The following is a 7729-nucleotide window of genomic DNA, read 5'->3' on the forward strand; positions in this document are numbered from 1 at the left end:
CAATCAAAATTTCTTACGTAAGAATCACAGATTTTTTAAAAATTAGTGAGCTTCATGTTTGTTGCAATCTTTACTTCCTGATAGTATAAACAATATTTAAATTTTTACAGCAATTTTCTCAAAAATTGCCAAAAAATCACTACAATGATTTTTTTTGCTTTCAAAAATTATCTACCCTACTCTACAGCAAAAATACATATTTTTCTTTTTTTGTTTTTTTCTTAATCACTTTTTTAGGCCATTAATAGCAAGTTCCCAAACAACAAATTATATTTCATTTTAATTTATATAACTTTAATATATAACGTCACTTCCAATGCAAGAGAATGTATCATCCGAAAAATTGAAATTGAGTTTTTTTATTGCGTATGATTTTTACATCATTTTAAAAATATGTTGCATAAAATTTTCAGCTTCCGCTGTCAGAAATAACTAAAATATAACCAATATATACCCAATATATAACCAATATACACCCAATATATAACCAATATATACCCAATATATAACCAATATATACCCAATTTATAACTAATATATACCCATTCTATAACCAAACCTCAAATTTTTATAACGTTTCTCCTTCGACTCCTGAAAAGTTATTGCATTTTATCAGACGAAGTACTRAGAATAAAAAAATTCGTGGTGCTCGATATTTTTTGTTTTAACTTTTTGTTATTCCTACTTTTGACAATGATTGAATGGTGATAATTGAACAACCAATTACTRCATAATTATTAGTTTACCAGTTTTATATACATACTTTCATATAAATGAGCCTACAACTTACGCAGTGGCATGCGATAAGACGGTGTTATTAAGTCCACGAGGGTCTCCGTTGTAAACAAACACTACTTACAAAATTTTATAGCCAACTTGCATATGATTGCCACTTACGAAGAATTAAGTMACATTTTGAAATTTCAACTGTAATAAAGTAGGAATCATATCCAGCGAAGGTCGTGGTTGAAGGGCTGTGATTACGCTAATCTAATCTGGTTGAGTTTATTTGTTTATTTAACAATTAAAATCTCTTTCTCTCTCTCTCTCTCGCTCTCTTTCTCTTAAATGGAGCGCTGTATAACTTTCTTGTAGTAAGCAACAGCAAAACGTTTTTGTGTGACAGTTTTATTTTGGTTTCTGTAGGCGAAAATCACAGAAATTCTTTGTTTGGTTATTGTAGGCGAAAATCACAAGACTTTTTTTAAAKACTTATGCCTATGATTAATGTTGTCAATATACTAAAATTATGTGTTTTTTTTAATAATTTGAATTGCTTTATTTCCATTATATATGATTTATTGCCATTTTATATACGGTATACTTGTATGTATACTAATGGTTGCCTCAGTACTGACCKCTATTTAGCAAATGGAGTATGAATAGATTTAAAAACAGGAAAAAGAGGTGCACCGCAGCTGTAATACCCTAATCAGGTGCGTTTTTTATAGCATTCAAGGTTATAAAAAGCCATTTGTATGGCAGCCATAGCCATAGTTGGCCCATCTGAACCATTTCTTCAGAGATTATACCGTTGCCTTGTAAGATTAGTCCTTACCAAATTTCGCAAATATATATTGCCAAATAAAAAAGTCTTTCATACAAAGGCCGGATTTTGATCGGTCTGCTTGTATGACAACTGCACGCCGTAGTCCGATCTRAACAATTTCTTTGTAGATTGTAGCGCTGCTTTAGGTAATAATCCTTGCCGAAATTCATGAAGTTATTTTGTCAAACAAAAAAGTTTTCCATACAATGTCATAATTTTGATGGTTCTGTTTGTATGGCAGCTATAGGCTATAGTTGTCCGACATCGGCGGTTCTGACAAATAAGCAGCTTCTTATTGAGAAAAGCATGAGTGCAAAGTTTTTTTTTCGTTTGCGGTGTTACCTTATACCCTTATATACCCTGTCAGTCTTGGCTTATATACATTTTTATTGGTAGTCGAAAAGGTCTTTTCGTGTTTATAATCAAATTTCTTATACATGCATATGTATGTGAAAATGCTATTTTTATATATTACTTACCGTTTTCCCAAATTTTTCTGCAGTTCGTGATTCCTGCTGACGTAATTATGTGTATTTTTTAAACATTTATTTTTGCTGTGTTCATTTATCGCAAGTTTCGTATGCAGCTTTTGTGTATTTAATTGGTGAAACACAGGCCTCCGTGCTCAACAAGTTTTCATTTAATATCTCTTAATCACATTATCTTATTTAACTTCATTATAAAAGATATGTAGATAAAAAGTCACTGAGATCCAACGTTTGGCTGCTCAGTACACACTCTTACACAAACAAAAAAAATTAAATGAAATATATGCAAACTATATATTTGATATAAAATTTAATTTTTTTATGTTTAATTCGTATAACAAATAATCAAACAAAAATAATGTTGCGTATTTTGCAGCCTCTCAGCACACTGACACTTTCGCCCGCAGTTGGAACGTAATTTGTAACCTGTTGCCGCTATTGCACTCGCTACCGCTGCCCTCGGTGTGCCCGTCTCAACTGTCACACGACGTGTTTACAAGTGCAGAGTAGGCAGCAACGTATCGCGTTACGCATCAATTACGAACCCAGCCTCACTTCCCCAGTTCGCAGACGCTTCGTTCAGTGCGCTGCGGCGCAGCTGCAATCGAATGGAGTGAACAAAGCGAATAACAACAAATCGAACAAATGCAAAAGTAATAATAAAGCGTGGAAAGGGTACAGAACAGCACACACACACACACACAACCACACTCAGGCATATCAAAATACGACATGCATGCAAATACGCGAAAGTAGGTAGCCAGACAAGCGTTTGAATAAGGCAAAAGGCACAAAAAAATACAGCAAAAACGTTGTGAAAAGAGCAAACAATGTAAACAAACAAACAAGTAAACAACTTAAACAATGGGACTCCAGATAAGACGCGGCGTATGCGCCTCTACACTGCGCGTAATTAATAAGCGGCGTGCCATACGGCATTATTGTCATATGTGCAGGAAGACAACGCTTGTATGTACTTTATGTATGTATGTATGCTTACAGCTACTGATAACGTGAGCGCAGCCTAGCGGCAGCAAGGAAGCAAAAACTTMATAGAGGATCTGGTCAAAGTGGTATGCGCTTGCGATCACTTTTTTATTTGATAAGCATCGCAGGCCACAGTACTGCTTACATATGCACTAGTAGCGGAGTAGTGTAGTGTTTACATAGTTTGGCGTTGCAGCGGCGTAGGTGTGTGGCAGGTATAAGGCAAAGGCAAGAAGGAAGACCGGTTAGCTAAAACGGAAATGTTATTTAGTGTAAACAACAACAACAAAACATAATAGACCCTTCAATTGCTGTGAAAGTAAACAACAAAAATGTAATTGTTTGCTAATCAAGCGACGATCTCTGTGTAGTGTGTGCCCGTGCGCGTTAGTGTTGGGACGCCGTGTTTTCAGGAAGTCAATACAACTTTGTAAATACTCTATACATATAAGTATACGAACATACACATAGTTATATAAAAGCCGTATGTGTGTTTGTATGTAAGTATGTCTTGTTAATTAATATTGTGTAGTCGAAAAAGTTTTTTCGCATTTCTAATCAAACTTCAACTTTTTTTATTATTTAATATATGTGACCTGGTCTACGAAAAGGGAGCTAACGTGCGAAATGACTTATGACTTTTTGGATTATATCACGTGAAAAAGCATCTCATCACCCATCCGAATCAACTAAAAAGTGAAAATTGATTTTTTGACACCTAAGCCCCCTTTCCGTAGACCAGGTCACACATAATGAACTTTAATGAATCAAATATGTACCRYTTTGGTCGACCACTTKTYGCCATTTTACCGCTAAATTCATTATTCCATCAGTGTAAAACTTTTCWTGTTTCTCTGCATAAAACAATTAACTTTCACAGGCTTCTCTTGTAGCAAATTTTACTCCTTTAAGAGAGTCCTGCATTGACCGAAACAAATGGTAGGCCGATGGTGYAAGGTCAGGGCTATATGGTGGTTGTATCAAAACTTCCCAACCAAGCTCTCTCAGTTTTTGTCGAGACATCAAAGATAAGTGTGGTCTAGCGTTGTCCTGATGGCAGACGAAGCCCTTTCCGTCGCTCAGTTCTGGCCGTTTTTTAATTGCTTGTTTTAATCTCATCAGTTTTTGACAGAAAAATGTCGAATCAATCGTTCGACCAGTTTGGATCAGCTCATAGTGGCTGATTCCTTTAAAATCCCAGAAAACACTCAGCATAACCTTTCGAGGCGTCAATCCTGGCTTTGCGACCATTTCTTTAGCATCATCACGCTTGGGCCATGATACTAAATCGCTTAGTATTGTCGTATTGGATCCACTTTTCGTCTTCTGTTACCATTCGCTTCAGAAATGGTTCGATTTCGTTTCGTTTCAGCAAAGAATCACAGATGTTAATTCGGTCTATTAAATTTTGCACAGACAATTCATGTGGTACCCGAACATCGAGCTTCTGTTTGTAACCAGCCGTTTTTAAATGGTTCAAAACCCTTTGATGATGAATGTTAAGTTGTTTAGCGATGTCATGGCTTCTAATGTGACGGTCCTGGTCAATCTTTTCCATAATTGGTAGCACCGGAGATTTACGATTGCAACGATATCTATTGACAAAATACAAAAGACTTTTGAGACTACCCTATATAATAACCCGCATGCGCAAGATTACGCTGTAAGTATCTGAGATCCCCACAGTATGATAYACTGGATGATCGATAGGGAGGCCGCAGAGCCAAATAAAATTCTCGGTAAGCGCAGGCATTCTAAAGGATGACTACATTTTTTGGACCCAGGAATTGAACTGGTATGGCAAACAACCAAAACTGATGCGTGGCTTATTGGCCTACCAGTTTAACCCAACCTAACTGCCATTSCTTAGAGTCTCCGACTTTTACCAATGGCTCCTGGGCAGCAGTACCGGACAACTGATGCTTGCTTTGCTCCTTTCTGTATGTTGGGTTTAGATAATGATCTTCTAATACCCCTTTAAACCATAAAATTGGCATTTGTGAAGGATATTATGGCTTTGTGGCAGCCACAGTAATATATTTTTTTATGTTAGATATGTTTATACATACCTACAAATWTCTTAAAAGTGGTTCCTTGATCAACATATAATCCTCTTTATAAAAATTAATTAACTTTTTCTATTAACTTTTATATTTAATAGAAACAATAGAATAAATATGAATGAATTTTTAACCAATTTATTTTGTCTTAGAGGCTTACTATACAAACAAGCCTGCAAATAATCTCTATGTATCAGTCAAGGCGATCACGCTCCTTTAATTTGCTCATAARCGATTTAAGTTAAGTCGCCTGCATTATCATTAGTAAACGCTATCTAATCGCTATCTTCATAGCTYTGCCTATAATTATGGCTTTATAAATTGGCTTTCACAAGCAGAAGGATAGTTTCGCATTCTTTCCGATATACTATAGACGCTGCGTGCTTCTCATTACGACATAATCGTTAGGAATGTGTTACAGTGCACTAAAATCCAATTGCTCAGTTCTATACCGCAAAAGCACGTATTTATTTAAACCAGCGTACTTTAGCTTGTAAATTCATTGATGCGTCATTACTTAGTAATATTACTTAATTGAATCTCATACGCTTCCGCAAATTGGTGTAATTCGATTCACACGCTGTCAGCTCTCGCTCGGTGGCATGCACGTGCTAAACAAGCACCGATTCATTGCTACGCACAATAAATAATATTAGAAAAGTGATTAATTCTAGCAAAATATTTTATTTTGCTTTGTTGACTATTCGACTTTCCAGCGAAATTGTGGTTTGTTGATCGACTCTGTARTTGGGAGACCGAGCGCACGGCGAGACGACGCGTAACGACATTTGACGTAGTTTAAGCCAGCGTATTCAAACACAAGTGCAAAAACACACCTATGTACTCAAATAATAATCACCCTTTATTTGAAGAGAGGCGTAACTCAAAAGTACATTTGTATTTTGCAAGCATTTAAGTATGAGGTTGAGCTATTTCATTCATTAACGTGGATACTATGTATGTATAGGCATGCACGGCTCAGTTGACAAACCTAGTACAAATTAAGCCAGTTAGCTTCCCAAAAGTTGGAATCACGGAGCGCCACAGCTAGACGAGCTCTTTGATGTAATCAAGAGTTACCGTAGAAACTTGCTTATAGCAGAAAACGAAAAAGGCGGGGACAATTAAATAGGCGCGCTAATTCCCCCGAGCCAATGGACTCGAAGCGGCGCGCGACAAGCCCTGTAGAACCTGAAGATAGTGCAATCACGTAACGAAAAGGACAGCAGTGGCAAAAAGTGTTGCCTAAAAGAACGAAAAAATCTCACGCAGAAGGAAAAAAGATGGTACAAACATTTAAAAACACAGAAGAAAAACAATGAGCGAAGATTACAGCTGCAAGTCAGAGAGCATATAATAGGCTCAAGCGATAATCAGAGGCCGAGATTATTAAGCCTGCAAAAGGCAATGGCTAAGCAGATGTTCTTAAGAATATTCGAAGCAAGGTAATTCTCAAGATGTCAAGACCAAAGGTATCCGCTAAACAAGATCCAGTTCGTTACTATTAGAGCTKGAAAAGGACATGATCGGTCAAACTGCGCAAAGTCTTAACCAAGTAAGTTATTCAGTTTCAGAATTTTCGAACACTTTACGGCTATTACAACAACGAAAGTGGRAAATACATTGAGAAAGCTTTATATTAGAGTTTAACCAAGCTTCCAAGCTTATTTTTAATTTCTTTATGTTTTGAAAATGAGTTACTTGTATGTTTTGAAAATAAATTTSTGTCAGACTTTTAGGTAAATGGTTGAAATTCTGCGTGTTGGTCCTATACTCCSTAAACTTTACTTTAGCATAAAGAGCAAGGAATAGTTTTGGGTTTTCGATTGCTAACAAAAAACTAATTTTTACAGTTTCAAACCGATTCCCACATCRAATTTGCGCTTATTTATGTGACCACTGCAGTAAATGCCGCTAAGACCTATTCGTCTCAGTTCTTTTCCCGACCATTTCGACCGGTGATGTCAGCCTTTACTCCAAAGAGGACATCAACTAACTGGGCAGCGGTACATTCCCAATGAAGGGATCGGACATTCCAGGTTCATGGCCTTAAATCGTAATACTTAATATGCTAGCCGTGGTCGTAATCAAAAGAGGTATCTCTCATTCACGACTGTTGTTTCCTGGGGATGTTTTTTATGTGGCGAATCCCAAACCGCACAACCCGACTAGGGAAATATCATCTTAATAAGTGAWAATGGCAGAAAGTAGTATCAAAAAGCAGAATAATATAAATTGAGACCATCGAAGCCGATCTAACTGGGTTGTGGCGAAATAAAGTGACACAGTTTCGATCGAGTAGTTAACAGTCTAGATTAGTGATCAAATTAAATTTAATCTTATCACTTCAAACTTTTGTTCGGAACATGAGGTGTGGTCAGTTTTAGTCATTCGTCTCTGTATATACACTAACTAGCTTGTCAGCTTTTGAGATATCGGTCTAAAATTGTTCATATTTGCTTTTCTCGTAAAGCTAAAGCTTATTTGTGGGAACCACTTATGTCGGATTACTATATCATATAGCTGCCGTACAAATTGAAAGATCGCTAGCAAGTACTTGTATGGAAAACATTTTTATACGATAAGGTATTTTCACGAAATTTGGCAAAAACCAATTGGCTAAGGCGTCCGTGCAATCTCCATGG

General features: G+C 36.5%; 1 protein-coding gene across 6 annotated transcripts in view; it reads right to left on the bottom strand.

Annotated features, from left to right (window-relative positions):
• Positions 1–7729, bottom strand: part of LOC108966779 (cationic amino acid transporter 2) — a 25337-nt gene that overhangs the window by 13704 nt on the left and 3904 nt on the right. For 3 of the 6 annotated variants that reach the window (XM_018929839.1, XM_018929838.1, XM_018929833.1), the window contains exon 2: positions 2029–2288. The gene's annotated coding sequence lies outside the window, so the exon portion shown is untranslated. Of the gene's footprint in view, positions 1–2028; positions 2605–7729 lie in introns of those variants that run through there. The other 3 variants (XM_018929836.1, XM_018929835.1, XM_018929834.1) reach the window with 3 other exon arrangements.

This window comes from Bactrocera latifrons, unplaced genomic scaffold (genome assembly GCF_001853355.1).
Source record: "Bactrocera latifrons isolate USDA-ARS-PBARC rearing strain unplaced genomic scaffold, ASM185335v1 scaffold_17, whole genome shotgun sequence".
NCBI classification, from domain to species: Eukaryota; Metazoa; Arthropoda; class Insecta; order Diptera; family Tephritidae; genus Bactrocera; species Bactrocera latifrons.